Source organism: Eptesicus fuscus, chromosome 1 (genome assembly GCF_027574615.1).
Source record: "Eptesicus fuscus isolate TK198812 chromosome 1, DD_ASM_mEF_20220401, whole genome shotgun sequence".
NCBI lineage: Eukaryota > Metazoa > Chordata > Mammalia > Chiroptera > Vespertilionidae > Eptesicus > Eptesicus fuscus.
The window spans coordinates 21825701-21842483 of NC_072473.1; the positions used below are offsets into that span (position 1 = coordinate 21825701).

General features: G+C 40.1%; 1 protein-coding gene across 4 annotated transcripts in view; it reads right to left on the bottom strand.

Moving 5' to 3' along the window:
- Window positions 1-16783, bottom strand: part of DMD (dystrophin) — a 1914059-nt gene that overhangs the window by 330101 nt on the left and 1567175 nt on the right. The gene's annotated exons all lie outside the window — the stretch shown is intronic.

Consider the following 16783-nt stretch of genomic DNA (forward strand, 5'->3'; position numbering starts at 1 on the left):
TAGATGTGATGAGGAGATGTGCAATGCAGTAGAACCGAATCCAGTCTGTGGTTAACGCCACCAAAAACCTCTGAGATTGACAGTTTAAGACAATATTCCTCCTTAGACATGGTTATTGAAACACCTCCAAGTCTACTTAACTGCATTTCTGTAAATGTAGTTCCTCATGCAATTTAAGACGATATTGTGAGGATCCATGTCAAATACATTGCTAAAATTCAGATACACTGCTGCAGCATAACTGCTAAAAAGGGGAAAACTTTACATTATGACTCTAGTAACTATGAAAGTCTAAAATAAAGGAAAAGAAATATTGGTTCAAAGTTTCAAATTATAATTTCTCTAGATTTATAGCTCTTTAAATAAAAGTGACAAGCCAAATTTATGTTTTGAAGAACTTGAAACAATGGGGGGAAAATTCAACGAAGTGCCAAGTGGAAGACATCTAGCTAAATAATAAAAAAGTAGCTATACTGATGCTATGTTATTTAAAATCCTTTTCCCTCAAAGAGTGATAAATTGTAAGGACTATCCCAATATATTTTCAATTAAATGACTAAATTAATGTAGAGACATTTAATTAAAGTTCCACTCATTTTTCCAAATCTTGTTAATTATACTGCTATCTAAAATTAAATCTCTCCCCAAACCCTTTTACATTTCTTCTGCTCATCTGATACAGATATAATTAAAATGCTGCAAATTCACCTAAATGCATCCAAATATTTTAAAAGAAAATATGAAAAACTGGAGTTCAGTAACTATTTAAGAAGCTGCTATGTTAATGGGATTTCCACAATCTTTGGGGAAAACCAATAGATGTTAAGTATGCATAACACCTCCCCTCAACCTCCCCCTCTACAATACACACACAAAACCTATCTCAAAATTCCTCTGAAAATAAATTTCTCTCTTTATATCTGAGGCATTGTAGTGAATATCAGAGACAAATATAATTTCAAAGGTTTTCTAACAGCAAAAGATAATTTTTTAAGACTCTGGGTAATTAATTTCAGGAACAAGGTGTACTCTAGCTATAACAGTTCTATGTTACCATTTTCTAAACAATAAAAATTCCCTAATGGCATCTCCTAAAAGTGCTTTTTAATAGAAATAATTCAGAATTCAGGCTTCCTGGTTTTGCAGCCAGACTCCTAGCTGGAAAAGAGCCAACTCAGAAAATCCTAGCTGGATTCCCCGTGCAAGTGATTCCCCAGCAACAGAACCAAGGTTTATTCTAACTCCTAAACTTATTTTATTATGCATATGCAAGATGGAAACACCTGATTAAAATTGGTCCGCCAACATCCATTTCTCTAACTTCCTTTCTCTCAGAATCTTATTTGATTTGATAGTTGTCATTTTAATTGTTCTGCAGTGGATAGTATTCAGCCATCTGAAACCTACTCATTCTCTATGTACCCATAATCTGTTCCCCAGACTCATTAAGGTTCATTATGCAAATGTTTCTTTAAGATATAAGGACTCCTTGGGAGTCAAGAGGTGAGTCAGGTGCAGGCTGCAGTCTTTTGAAAGTGACTGATCTCTTCCCACAAATTCCTTTTATGTCTTATCAAGAGACTGGCAAGTTGGGAGAAGACTTTTTATAATTCACCATCAGACCCAAAATCTGGGTCTCCAAATTGTGACTCAGGAAAAGTCCCTTGTATAGATATATTTTGTTTACCAATGGCCTGCTTATTCCAGGTTTTGCTTTGCATAGACAAGCCTCCTCCGATTCCTTTACTGCAGGGGTTCTCAAACCTGACTGCAGGACTTTGTAATGGCCTGGGGAGCTGTAACAAATACAGGCCCTTGGAGCCCACTCCCTGAGACTGACTTGGTCTGGGTTCAGTCTTGGCATCGGGATTTTTCTAAGCTGCCTAGGTGATGCTGAGGTGCAGCATGTGCTTCAGGCCTGCCTGGATGGTAAAACAACTTGCTAATAAAGGTTTATTGACTGATCACTTAAAGGGGGTTATCACATTTCAAAGGGATGTTTTGCATGCTTAAAGGGCCACTAGTAGATTTTAACTTAAATGGTGATGCTATGGCCTAGCCAGTTTTGCTTAGTGGATAGAGCGTCAGCTTTCAGACTGAAGGGTCCCAGGTTTGATTCCTGTCAAGGGCACAAGCCCGGGTTGCAGGCTCGACCCCCAGTAGGAGTCGTGCAGGAGCAGCCAATCAATGATCCTCTCTCATCATTGATGTTTCTATCTCTCTTCCACCTCCCTTCCTCTCTGAAATCAATAAGAAAATGGTGATGCTACAATGTCTATAATTAATTTAAAATACATCAACATAGATAGTATGATATTTTGACAACTGGCTACCTTAATCAAGAATTCATACCCCAGAAGAGCCATCATTTTATGAGCATGGCAAAGTGGAAAAACTGCTATTACTGTATATTTCTATGAACCTTGGAGGTTTTTGTAATGCACATAATAAATGTCACAAATGTATGTATGCTGTGGAAAATACTGGCCTATAATGCAAGTTCCTTATGGGCTCTGAAGGGAAGCAGAATATGTCACTCCCAAATTTGCCTCTTTGGCATAGGATTATCTTGATCTGGTTATTTTTAAGGAACAGCAAACACTGAAATACTGAAAACAATCAAAGTTACCCTTTTGTAACAGACATTTATATTTGTAAAGGAAATCTCCATTTCTAAGGGTATCTCCCTATACCATAAAGAGAAGAATGTATAAATCTCTGGAAATTCTTATCATGGAGAAGGTAAGGACATAAATCTGCATAACAACCTTATCCTTGTTTAATGTGCTTTTCCTGGTCACCTCCTTAACAACCCCATCCTTCAACATCTTCTTTTGTTCTTAGCAAGAGATAATATTTAAGATAGTGACTTGGGCTATTTCAGAGCTACTCAGTTTTCTTGGGTCTCTCCCATGTACACAGAAGTATACATGTTATTAATATTTTATGTTGATTTGTCTTTTATAATGTGTGTGTGTGTTTGTGTGTGTGTGTGTGTGTGTGTGTGTGTGTGTGTGTGTGTGTGAGGGTCTCAGCCAAGAACCTAGAAGGGTAGAGGGAAAATTATTTTTCTTCCCCTACAGAAAACTTTTGTCTGAGGTTGTGATTAGGTAAACACGCTTTATGCACCTGTAACTTTTCTGTGGCTCTCCATTATGTACCAAAAAAATCCCTAAGAGTTGCCTGTGATCAAAATGATTTAGGTCAGTTCACAGCAGGTGGAATTTGAGCCACTATGCCAGTATAGAGTGGTAAATGGGTAAATATTTTGGGTCAGGGTAAAACTATTAAATACCTCTAGGTGGTTTTCTAATGTTTCTATTTATTAGAGTGGACTCAGCAAGAATAGAGACTAAAATAATATATTTTAAGCTTTCAACTAATACTCTGCTTTCAGCTAGTATCCACTTATTCAAAGACACAGTGAAGGGAAACAGAAGTCCATATTACAGCATAGGCTTTTAAATTTCTCAATATGAAGAGCCAGAAATTGCCTTGTTTTTCTCCAGGGCTCTTTCGGTTAGCTTGCATTCCAGGAATGTTAATTTGTTCGAATCAACATTAGAAAATAATGAAGTAAAACAGTTACTTAAATTTCAAAGTCCAAATCTGAGATTTACCAAACCCTGTGATTGTGGCATCCCATACAGTGCTTTTAAATCCACAAAAAAACCTATCACCAAAGCCTTGTCTTAATTTTTATTATGTATGTAACTGTGGAACCAGCCTTTCTGGATGGGGCCCACAAGTAATTGATTTGTAACTTCAAAACCAAGAATAGATAATTTAATCCAGCCTTCTGTCTCCTAATCCTAACGTCCATTGTAGAAAAGCATTAGTACATTAGGACCAGCAGAGTATAGGTTAAAAATAATGAGTGTTTACTCTTCTTGGAGCATAAACATGTCAAAATTTTTAGATTTGTTTTAAATCACTAAAAATATTAAATTGAACTTGAAGGATTTAAAGGCTAGAAATCAATCTATCTTCTACTTTCCCAGTATCGTTCATGCCTATTTTTCTTTTTCTTTTAATCTTTACTTTTAAGATTATTACAGATGTCCCTCCTTTTCCCTCCATAGCTCTCCACCACCCAGTTGCCACCCCACCCCAGGCCCTTGCTACCCTATTGTCTTTGTCCATACATACTGCATACATGCATATAAGATCTTTGTTTAATCTCTTCCCGCACCCCCCACACCCACTTCCCTCTGAGAATCGTCAGTCTGTTCCATCTCTATGCTCCTGATTCTATTCCATTCACCAGTTTATTCTGTTCATTAGATTTTTTATTCATTTGATTTTTAGATTCACTTGTTGATAGATATGTATTTATTGTCACTTTCTTATACTTTTTTATCTTTACCTTTTTCTTCTTCTTCCTCTTCTTAGAGAATACCCTTCAGCATTTTATATAATACTGGTTTGTTGGTGATGAACTCCTTTAGCTTTTCCTTCTCTGTGAAGCTCTTTATCTGACCTTCAATTCTAAATTATAGCTTTGCTGGGTAGAGTAGTCTTGGTTGTAGGTTCTTGCTATTTATCACTTTGAATATTTCTTGCCACTCCCTTCTGGCCTGCATAGTTTTTGTTAAGAATTCAGCTGACAGTAGTATGGGTACTCCCTTGCAGGTAACTAACTGTTTTTTTTTTTCTTGCTGCTTTTAAGAATCTCTCTTTGTCTTTTGTCCTTGGCATTTTAATTATGATGTGTATTGGTGTGGTTCTCTTTGGATTCCTCTTGTTTGGAGTTCTCAGCATGGACTTGTAAGTCTATTTCTATCACCAGGTAGGGGAAGTTTTTTGTCACTATTTCTTCAAATAGTTTTCAATATCTTGCTCTCTCTCTTCTTCTGGCACCCCCATAATTCGGATGTTGGTATGCTTGAAGTTGTCCCAGAGGCTCCTTTTGCTATCTTTATATTTTTGGATTATTTTTTCTTTTTGCTCTTCTGATTGGGTGTTTTTTGCTTCTTTGTATTTCACATCATTGACTTGATACTTGGGATCCTCTAGTCTACTGTTGAATCCCTGTATATTATTCTTTATTTCAGTCAGTGTATGCTTAATTTCTGACTGGTCCTTTTCCATTTTTTTTTTTGGCATTCTCACTAAGATCCTTGAAGGTCTCACTAAGTTCCTTGGAGGTTTCTAGAAGATTATTGAGTAACCTTATAACCGTGGTTTTGAACTCTATATACAGTAGTTTGCTTTCTTCCATTTCTTTTATTTGTGACATGTTTCTTTGTCTCCACATGTTGGCTGCTTCCTTGCATTTGTTTCTATGTATTGGGAAGCTGGTAAGTCTCCTTGAGTTGACAGAGTAGCCTTGTGTAGTAGGTGTCCTATAGGGCCCAGTGGCTCAGCCTCCCCAATCACCTGAGGTGGACACTCTTGGTGAACCCCTTTGTGGGCTGTGTGCACAGTCTTGTAGTTGAGCCTTGATTGATGTTAGTATCACTGGGAGGAATTGACCTCCAGGCCAATTGGCTGTGGGGACCTGCTGCGACTACATTGGGAGAGCTGCTGTGCAGGAGACACCGTTATGGGGCAGGACTTGCTTCAGTGGGGCTTTGGTGCTCACTGAGTCTGCTCCTTGATTGTGTCACTTATGGATGTGAAGATTTGTAATCTGGTATGGTCTGATACTGACCACTGGGTACACTGGCTCTTGGATCTCCAAGGAGATGCAAAGTCAGCCACTGCCTGGGGCCACCCAGCAGAAACTACAGGGAGATCTTCAGATTTCTCCTCTTTGTATGGGGTTTGGAAGTGCCCAGACGAGGCCCAGCTCTGAAACAAGGCAGTCTGGTGCTATTGCCAGCCTTGGGCCTTTTATTGATAGCTTTGGGGCTCCCTGACTCAGCTGCAGCTTGTTTGACAGGTTTTAGGCTGAGAAAGGACAGGCCATTCATATGCAAAAGCCAGTGAGCACAGCTTGTGTGGGGTTATAAATTATGTGGGGTGAGGTCTCAGGGAATCTCCAGGGCAGAGCGAACAGAAATGGCTGCCATTCAGTTCTGCACTGGGGAGGTCCCAGCACGGGAACAATGACTGCTGTGAGCACCTCCCTCTGGAAAAAAAAGCCACCTCTGCATTCCCACCCCGATGCCAGACCATCCAGTTTCTCCCTGTATCTGACTGGGTCCCCCAGAGCCTTGCCTGGCACTAGAGCTCAGAGCAAGCGGGAGCTTGTAAATTCAGTTCATGTTGCTGGCCTTTTAAGCTGGGTCTTTAGCAGCCTTTGTGTCACTCAGCCCCAATCTGCACTTGTTTTTACAGTCTGTAGTTCTTACTGCCCATAGGGACTTCTTTCCCCAGCTCTGGGACCAATGGCTGGGAGTCTGGTGTGGAGTTGGGACTCCTTGCTCCTCCAGGATGCCTCCTCAGAGGTGATCTCCCTCCTGATTAAAAAAGCAGCGCACCGGGGTGCCGGACCAGTCTGTTCCATGCCTCCGTACCTCCTATCAGTCTCAATGTGCTTTCTTCTTTACCTCTCTAGTTGTAGGACTTCCACTCAGCCAGCTTTCTCACGGTTCTAGATGATAGTTGTTCTGTATTTTAGTTGTAATTTTGATGTGGTTGTGGGAGGCAGCAAGTACAGGCATTTACCTATGCCGCCATCTTGGTTCCCCATGCCTGTTTTTCATTGTTTACATGCTCTTCTGCCCAGATTCTTAGTAGTAAAGGGAACCTTTGGGGACTGATAAATATACTAGTTCAGCTTTTTCCTTTAATATGATCATGACATCAACATTTCCTAAGAACAGACAGTTCTGAATGATTTAAGTTGTAAGGAAATTTAATTATATAAAAACATATAATGTATTAACTTTTTGCCTACTCGGATCTCTTCTCTGTCACGCCCTTATATTTCCCATTAAGCTATATGCTGCTTTTTATGCTACTGCTTTTAGAAACTGAAAATTCTAGTTTCACTCCGTTTTTGTGTCAATAAATAGTTTGAATGTGTACCCCTGTATATGTGAACAATTCAATGTTGACCTTTCAAAGTCATACCTAATAATCAACTTCAAGAGTTGATATCTTTTGACCATTTATATAAGGGTTGCTATTGTACTCTGTATATGGTTGTAAATTATGTGCATTTTATCTGTGTGTTTATGTTAACTAGCTGAATTTTATTTGATTTTTGAAAATTTAAAAAAATTAAAATATGCTTAGGAAAAAAAAGAAAATAATGGGTAAGTTCTGGATAATTGTAGGTGATTGGTATAAAGGCTGCCTTCTTGAGTTAATGCCTGAGAACTTAATAAGTTTATAATTTCTAAAGTCCTGCTTCACCCAATTTTTAAATGCAAAGGTACTAGGAAATGCAGTGGAAGGATAGCTTCTGTACCTTAAAAATAGGTAAATAATATTTGGAATAGTTCCCAAGAGTACTATAATATAACTATCTATAGCTAAGTTATACAGCCAATATATTATCACATATTATCCTTTGAATTTAAGAAACATGCCTTTGGAATGTCAAGGACACAACAATCATACAAGAGCAGGACCACATAGCCCCTCATTGTTACTGTTACTGTGTTAATTATTGAGTGCTAATTATCTTGTACCCACATATGTAAAAGATGTGTCTATTCTTTTCACTTTATATCCAGTCCCAGAGATTACCCCTGCTTTGGTTTCTCCTGCCTCCTTAATCTGTTACCAGTGAATTTCATGTAAACCTCTTACCTCTCCTCCTTTGATTATAATGTATAAAATAAGGCGCAAAACTGCCATTCTCTGGAGCATTTTCCAATCCTTTCAAATTTTGCTTCCTGGCAATTGTTCTCAGTTTGACTCAAATAAATTCATAAAAATTCTTACAGGTTTGGATGATTCTTACATTGACACTACTATACTGTTAATCTCCTACTCCCCATTTAATTCAAATTTAAGATGTTAAAATAAATGAACATGCAAAAAATAAAGCTGTAACAACACAGAAAAATAAAGCATTATGGAGATGGGGTAAACATTCAAAAATACTTAAAATGTTATATTGCCCCATGCCTAAATTTTAAGCTAATGTTGATAGCCAATGGCTAAATGGTAAAATAAATTAGTTTATTGCCACTATCAGTTTATAACACTTTACCTGTTCTTGTGTCTTGCCTTTTTAAGGTACAAATTAAAATTTTAGAAAAATAGAAGAGCTCAGAATGACATACACTACCACACTTTTCCTTTCACCAGTTGCTTTGAAAAGTATGAGTCAACAATATCACCTGTTTCTGACATTCAGACCGTTACCCTCGTAGAGCCACAAATATTTTAAACTTTGTCACAAATTGAAACTAGTTAAGAGAAAACAGAAACATGGCTCCAAGATCTAAATTGTCATTAATTGAGAATCATCTACATCTTGTTAGGTGGCTATAAAGGTATTTAGCATTGTTAATCATGTACATCTTGGCCTCACTAAGCAATGCAATTTTACATTTGCTTATATGGATGTTTGAGTAATGTCTGACTCCTCCTTCAGACTGAAAGCTTCATGAAGGGAGAAATCCTGATTGTTTTTGATCATCATGTAACTCCCATTATCAAGCAAAATGCTAGCCATGTACTGGGGCTTCAATAAAGTAGGTAATTAATGTTTGAATTTGAGGATAAGTAAGTGAATTAGACATGTAGTAGGTCAATAAAATAGGTAATAAATAATTGAATTCATGGAAGAATATGTGAATAATATACATGGAAATTGCCAGAATGGGAAGAAGGGAATGGTGGATTTTTAATTTTAGTTGAATTAATGCAAGGCAAACAAGAACTTGCTATTTCTGATACCAATGTAATTAACCTGTTTATTAATAACAGGAAAGAAGCATAAAGAAAGCCAAATATTATAGGCATGCCATTTATGCAGCTTCACCAAGAAGATATAGGTTAACACTCCCCAGGGAGCCACTGATCCATTTCCCACTGATGGCTGGGGAAAGGGACTGAGCAGAGGGAGAATAGACACATGCCCATTCAAGTCTGGGTGACATAGGGAAGGTAATCGCCTGTCAGTCAAACCTGGGATAGAGATCTTCCACCAGAGTGGGCAGAGCCACTGCAAGTGAGAGATTTTGAATATTTAATCCCCTAAACAAATAAGTTCACTCTCTTGGTTCTCTTGGGACTCTTGTTGCAAGAGGCATGTTCTCTTGGCTCCCCTGCATTTGCCCACATGAGCCACAGCAATGTGGATCCCCACATACAAAGGACTAATGGACTGAAACTAGTCTAATGCTAAATTGGACCCAATTCCAACATGGAAAGGAAACTCTGGACACTGGCTTTGCTTCTAGCTTTATCAAATCCCCAGCTGCACTTGTTCCAGGACTGGATTAAGGGAAACGGGACTTTGGAAACCCAGAGATAGAATTCCACAAACATAAAAATCACTCATCCTCCTGTGTGAGTCTCAGAAAATTCTTTTTCTCAGGATATTGTAAGGACCCCTCACAGCACTCAGTAGGGAAGTGTGGAAAGGGATACCTTACTTCCACCGATAACATTTTTATTGTGTAGAATCTGCAGACTACTGGACCATTATGAGACTTCTTTTAAGCTTAAAGATAGGTCAAGGCTACAAGTGGCAATTCCTGGACAAAGTAGTTAACTTTTTTATTTTTTATCATTGCTTCTTTTGATGACACACAAACACATATATTAACACAGGTAAGACCCTTTCTGCAAGGGTATATGCATTTTTCTAGGAAAGGTCAAATTAAAATGAATTCACTGCTTGGTATCATGGTATCATCTACCTTCCATTTTCCACAAAGCTATATTCCACTTGCTTAGACTTTAACCATTTTAAAATTTGTGATCTTGATGTCCTCTGAAATGTACAGATTTTATAGCTTAGATTTCTTTTAATATATATTTTTATTGATTTCAGAGAGGAAGGGAGAGGGAGAGAGAGAGATAGAAACATCAATGATGAGAGAGAGTCATTGATTGGCCACCTTCTGCACACCTGCTACTAGAGATTGAGCCTGCAACCTGGCATGTGCCCTGATGGGGAATGGAACCATGACCTCCTGGTTCATAGGTCGACGCTCAACCAATGAGCCACTTTGGCCGGACTCTAGGTTAAATTTTAAGAGACACCATTACCTGACAGGGTAATGACAGTTTTATCTGCACTGGTGATTGTATTTGCTGTGATACTTAAATAATAATCTAAATCAAATGATAATTTATTTGAGAGGATGTAAGGAAAGGAGAAAGAAAAGAACAAAAATACATAGAGCATTTAACTTGGTTTAAAAACACAACACATTGCAGCTTCCCCTGGTTTCTCATTATATTGGGGGGGAAAATCCCTTAGCAATTCATCTTCCTCTGGGCACATGAATGACATTTTACTGTGATGTGATTATAAGAAACAAAATCCCTTGGAGATGCTGCCTTAAAATATTTCTCTTTATAGTGTTCTGAGCTCGACAAACCTTAGTAGAAAACAGAATACTCTTAATTATGAATAAATTAACTAAATTAGTAACATGAGATGGATATGCAATTAAGGGATTGTTAATTGAAACTGGAAACACAGCTGTATACAGCTTAGAGATGAATCATACAAGTAATGATGCAGATGTTTATAAAATGTGATTATCTTTAGTGGAGACAGCACTGTATCTCCCAAGCCCATTCTTACATTGTGTCACTGAAATGTTTTTTAAACCCATGAACACCAGGAATCAGGATCTCAGGGATGGCAAATTAGGCTCCCTGGATATTGGAATTAGTGTTGTCTGAATGTCAGCAATTTGATTCACCAGCTTTCAAAGAATGTAGACATTAAGCCAACAACAAACATCTGTTAGTTGCAGGGTCTTCAAAAACAACAACAACCAAAAGGTGTTGGCAAACCAGTCCCATCGCTGTGTGGGGATGTGAGAAACATCTAGAGAATGCAGCCCTAGGGTGCAGTGCCTAAGAATTTATGCACAAATGGTAAACACCCTCTGCTGGGTGGAGGCTCTAAAACATCGTTTGCTGTTTTCCAGGCAATCGACCCAAAAGAAAAATCAAAATCTCCCCAACTAAAGAAAGCAGGGGGAAAATGCTCTCATTAAACTTGCTGTATGTTTAAGTGCATTGAAATTATCATTGATTCTGCAGCACTTTGGAAGTTTCAATTTTTTGCCTATCACATACATTTTGGCCCCATGTACAATTCGCACCTGTCCCAGGGAAGGGAAATGTCTTTGTGGATCTGAATTTTAATGGATTTGCATGGTCTTGGCGCAGACTTCTCTTGGACAAGGTCAGGAAGAGGGGCTAGATACTATGACCTAACCATAACTTAATGATTACAGAATGGGTTGCATAGTTTTTGAAATCCAGCTTCTCGGTCTCTGGACACAAGCCTGTGGCATTAAAACAACTCTGTCGGGTTGGATGGGGCTAACAAATGTGGCAAACATCAGTTTTGCCATGAGAAGTGCAAATTTACCACTATAAGTTGTAGTAAAAGAAAATTAATAAATAGTTTTGGATATTGACAAGCAGGAAATATATCTGTCACATTAGCTTAGCTCCTCTTTCAAAGTTAACAGTTTTCTTACCAAAAGCTACTACTTGAAAGGAAACAAGAGTTAGTCTCCATTAGTAACTACCTCCTACTATCAAAAGAATGCAGGAAACTTAGGGAAATTTTATTATAATTCAGGGGAGACCTTTTATGCATTCTTTAATGAAGCAAGGCCCAAATAACTCAATTTTCCACTTTATAATGGCCATGGGCATTGGGGGCACAGTTGAGTTATGTGTTTGTTAAAAATATACACTTTCAGCCCGACCAGCATGGCTCAGTGGTTGAGCATCTACCTATGAACTAGGATGTCACAGTTTGATTTGCCTGGGTTGTGGGCTCAATCCCTAGTGTGTGTGTGTAGGGGGCGGGGCAGGGGGAGGAGGCATGAAGGAGGCAGCCTATCAAGGATTCTCTCTCTTCATTGATGTTTCTATCTCCCTCTCCCTTCCTCTCTGTAACCAATAAAAATGTATTAAAAATACACTTTCAGGAACAAATGAGGAGGAAAATGCAAACATATAAAAAGACACATCACTATACATTGTTCTCTCTCTAGGTTGGATACCTACAAATGTGGAATTTGTTAAAGTTTGGTCAGGAAGATTTTCTATGCTATGTGCTAATCTCCAAAAGCACAGGCTTTGCCTATAACTTCAGTATTGATTTGCTGTTATAAAGTTCCAACTTGTTTAAATTTCATTACCTGAAGGGACAGCTTGCAATTCCATATACAGGTATAATAAGAGCAAGGTGATCACATGTATACACTGAGCTTTGAAAGGGCACTTTCCCCCCAGTATGTGGGGCCAAATTCTTCACGAGTCTATTAGTCTGTTGCAAATGGTGATGTCAAAGCTAATAACATATATTTGTTACCAGCATTTGTATTGATATTTTCATACCTATACCTACTTATAATTAACTAGTATCAGAACCCATACACAACATTCCCAGCTATTTGCCTACCTAGCAGCTATTCACTTGGTTTTTTAAATATTATTTTACTTTATTTTTCTTTATTAATTAAGGTATTACATATGTGTCCTTATCCCCCCATATTCACTTCTTATTCCTTGGTAAAGAATCTCAATTATGATCAGATATTGGGCATCAATGACCCAGTGCTAGGGGAAGAATGAAAATCTGTTCTAAACTAATTACAGTAATCCCATTCCTTGTAGCCAATGATTGGTTTAAAGGGGAACAGGAAGACCCAGTTCTGGATTACACATAAGGGGAAATCTGATAGGGAGCTTCTGAGAAATTCTTCTCCAACACACACACACACACACACACACACACACACACACACACACACACACACACACACAGAGAGAGAGAGAGAGAGAGAGAGAGAGAGAGAGAGAGAGAGAGGAGAATATTGTTGCTGTATCTTATTTCTTCTTGCCTTTGATATTGTTGTCTGAAGATACGTTCCTTGGTGTAGTGGGAAGCCATCTTGAGATCATGAGGAGAGAGTCAAGAAATCCCCAGAGAAGCTGAACTGGAGTTGTAATATAGTAATATAGTTCAGCTAATGAATTAACCAGCCCTAGATCTGATGGCCTTCAGACTTCTGGTTGTTGCCCAATGGTTATTAACACGTGGTTCTTGACCACAGTAATATCAGCATTACCTGGAAACTTACTATAGCAGATACAGGTATAACAAAAGAATCTCAAATTTTACTTACTCCTGACTGATTGAATCAGAAACCCGGGGTGGAAACCATTAGCCTGTACTTTAACAAGCTCTCCAGGTGATTATAATGCATGCTGAACTTTGGGAACCACTGTGTTAGATTATTAGATGTCTCCATTATTTAAAATAGCATTTTCAAAACTTGCCTGATTCCACTGGGGTTCATTTTAAACACATAGATTCCCAAACTTATTGAATCAGACTTGCCAGTGAAGGGGCTTAGGAATTCATAATTTAATCAAGTGTCCCTGGTGATTCTTATGACCAGAAAAGTTTGGGAAAAACAAATATAAGGTCCTTCAAGTCAGTTATTCTGCTGCTGAAAGCATTCTAACCAACACACCATCTGCAATCCCTGTGCTTTAGAACCAGCTCTTGACTTGGAGAGTATATTATGAAGTCCTACTTTGGAGAGCAGTTGACTTCAAGTGTAGTTTACCTTTCTAAGATGTTGGTTTCTTAATTGTCAACTTGAATTCCTGGATCTTTTATATTCACAACCTGTTTACCCTAACTCCCCATGGCAGCTCAGCTCCAGTTAGAATTCCTCACTTCTTATGCATTCTTGAGCCCTGCTATCTAGTGGCCCCATCAACCCCACCAAAGTTTTGGAACCCCTTTCAAGTAATTACAGGCGTAATCATGCATTCCTTAACTCTTAGGCTACATTATCAGAAGCCAGATTCCTACCTGCTGAACTTGAACTGTTGATGCCCATGAGACTGGCATGAAAGCAGCAGCAATTAGTCTGTGAAAAACTAAACATATATTTCAAAGTTTGAAGAAGAGGTTTCTGCTCATCCAATGAGAAATAATCTAGGGCTCAAAAATGGTTAACATTAAATGATCTGAAATCATCAATGTTCTTTCAGGTTGAATGCTGATTTACATTAAAAATTTTCTGTCCCCATTTGCTTGGGCCAAATAGGCTAAAAAGGTAAAAGTCATCTTAGCTTAATAGATTTTCCTTATGAGTGACAGATGTAAAAAGTCAAAAGGAGATTTGAATAAAACATTTAATTATGTCTCCTCTCCCAGAATTACAGGTAGTTTGTTTGTTTAGATATTATTTCACCTTTAACTACCCCACTTACCATACACCCCAAACCTCATTCATTCCAGATTTCTAACTACATTGGATTATGTCAGATTTCCCAGACCTTAGCTAAGCCTTTAAAAAAAATGCTGTCCCTTCTTCCTGAAAAACCCTTCCATTTTTTTCTCTACCTTTTTAAAACCCTACTTATTGCTCAAGTCTAAGCTCAAACGTCATCCCAGGAAAAAAATTAATTGCTACCTGTTCTGCATGTTAATATCACCCCCCTCAACTCTCTAGTGGGACCCTTAAGGTATTGTTTGTAGTTCATGTATCAATCATTCTTGAAGGGGGTTTGCGTCATGAACATCTTTGTCCCTTGTGCCAAATAGTGTGTCTAGCATAATGTAGTCACTTAAAAGATACTGAAATGAATTTCAGGCAAAAGTGATTTCCAGACACAAGCATTAACAAAATAGTGATTTAAATTTCCTTCTTGTTTTGCCAGTTTTATATAGTAATTAGAGGCCCAGTGCACAGATTCATGCACCGGTGGGGTCCCTCTGCGTGGCCTGTGGGGATTGGCTGAAACTGGCAGTCCAACACCACCTGCCGTTCTTGCCAGCCACTCCGGCCTGCCGCTCCCACTCATCCCGGCCTTGCTGCACCTGCCACTACCAACTGGTAGCACTGCTGCGGAGGCGGGAGAGGCTCATGCCACCACAGCTGCGCTCACTAGCTGTGAGCCCGGCGACATCTGGCGCCCACTGGTCAGCTGTGCGGTGCTCCCACTGTGGGAGTGCACTGACCACCAGGGGGCAGCTTCTGATTGAGTGTCTGCCCTGTGGTGGTCAGTGTGCGTCACAGTGACTGGTCAACTGGTCATTCGGTCGTTCAGTTGCTTAGGGTTTTAAGTATATAGATTCTTTGCAAACAGGAGGGTAATAAATAATGTATGATTTTTGGTATGTAGTGAGGGTCCTAGAGTCAGTCTGAGAAATGAAGGTAAGTGTGGCAAATTAGTGGAATGGGCAGTATACCTCATGGGGACTGCGAGAAAGCTCAAGGTGTAACTACTTTTGAAGTTACATATCCAGAAGCATATTCCAGTCATCTTTAAGAGATTGGTGGCTCTCTATTGCAGGGAAACCAAGGAGGTCTCTTGGGAGAAGGCCTAAATAAAGAATCCTATATAATAAAAGCCCAATATGCAAATTGGCCAAATGGCAGAATGACCGGTCGCTATGACACACATGGACCACCAGGGGGCAGATGCTTAACACAGGAGCTGCCCTCAGCCCACAGGCCCCAGGCCACCCAAGGCGGGTACCAGTGGGGGCCCCCTGATTGCCCACTGGTCGCCCCGCAGAGGAAGGTAACTGGCAATGGCAATGGGAGGTGGGGCTGGCTGGCAAGCAGGCTGGTGCTACGGCCCCCCCCATCACCCCACCGGTCACCTCCAAGGCAAGTGCCAGTGGGGGCCCCCATATTGCCATGCTGGTCACCCCACAGATTGGCCCTGATCACCGGACAGGCCTAGGAACCCTACCCATGCATGAATTTCATGCACCAGGCTTCTAGTGTATTTTAAACTACAGTAGAGGCCCGGTGCACAAATTTGTGCACAGGTGGGTTCCTTTGGGGTAGCCTGCAGGGATCGGGCCCCAACTCATGCCCCCAGCCTTGCAGCCCCACAGACCCACCTGGCACCCCGCTGTGACCTGGCACCGCCCCCTCACCTGCTCCACCATCCTGCCTGCAGGGCGATTGATTGGGGCTGGGCCCCCCTGCCCGGCTCCCTCAATGCCTGGGAGCTGGGCGGTGGCCCTGCCCCCTGCCACTGTCGCTGGTCACCGTCTGTGGGGCGATTGGTGGGGCGATCAGGTTCCTGCTTGTACTCGCCTTGGCCTGGTGCCACTCACTTACCTGCTCCACCATCCCACTGTGGTCCTGCCCTCATCAGGGCCTATTGGGGCTGGCAGCACCTCCACTGCCACCCACTGCCAGTGCCAACACCCGCCATGTTCTGCACTGCCCCCTGGTGGTCAGCGCACATCATAGCTAGCAGTTGAATTCCCAGTTGAACAATTTGCATATTAGCTTTTTATTATATTGGATTATATAGGATGCTTTATTCTATATAATCCAAGAAGAGTGGTTTTGTGAATGTCATGATGTCTGCCACTTGGATTCATCCTCTGAGTCAGTCATGTCTGAGTCCTATGGCTTCATATTAGAATGGACTGAAAGACCACATGCCAAATGGAATTCTTTCTGCTGCAGGTCATAGAAAACCCAACACATAATGGCTTGAATAGTCAAGGAGTGTGGAGGCAAGGCTGCTCGAGGATTGGGTAATTCAGAAGCACAATGGCATCCCAGGACTCAGGTTCTTCCTATCTTTCCACTGTGCCATTCTTATGTGAACCCACCAAGCATTCACCAAATGGCTACTCAAGCTCTGGTTCATTCATTTATCCATCCATCCATCCATCCAT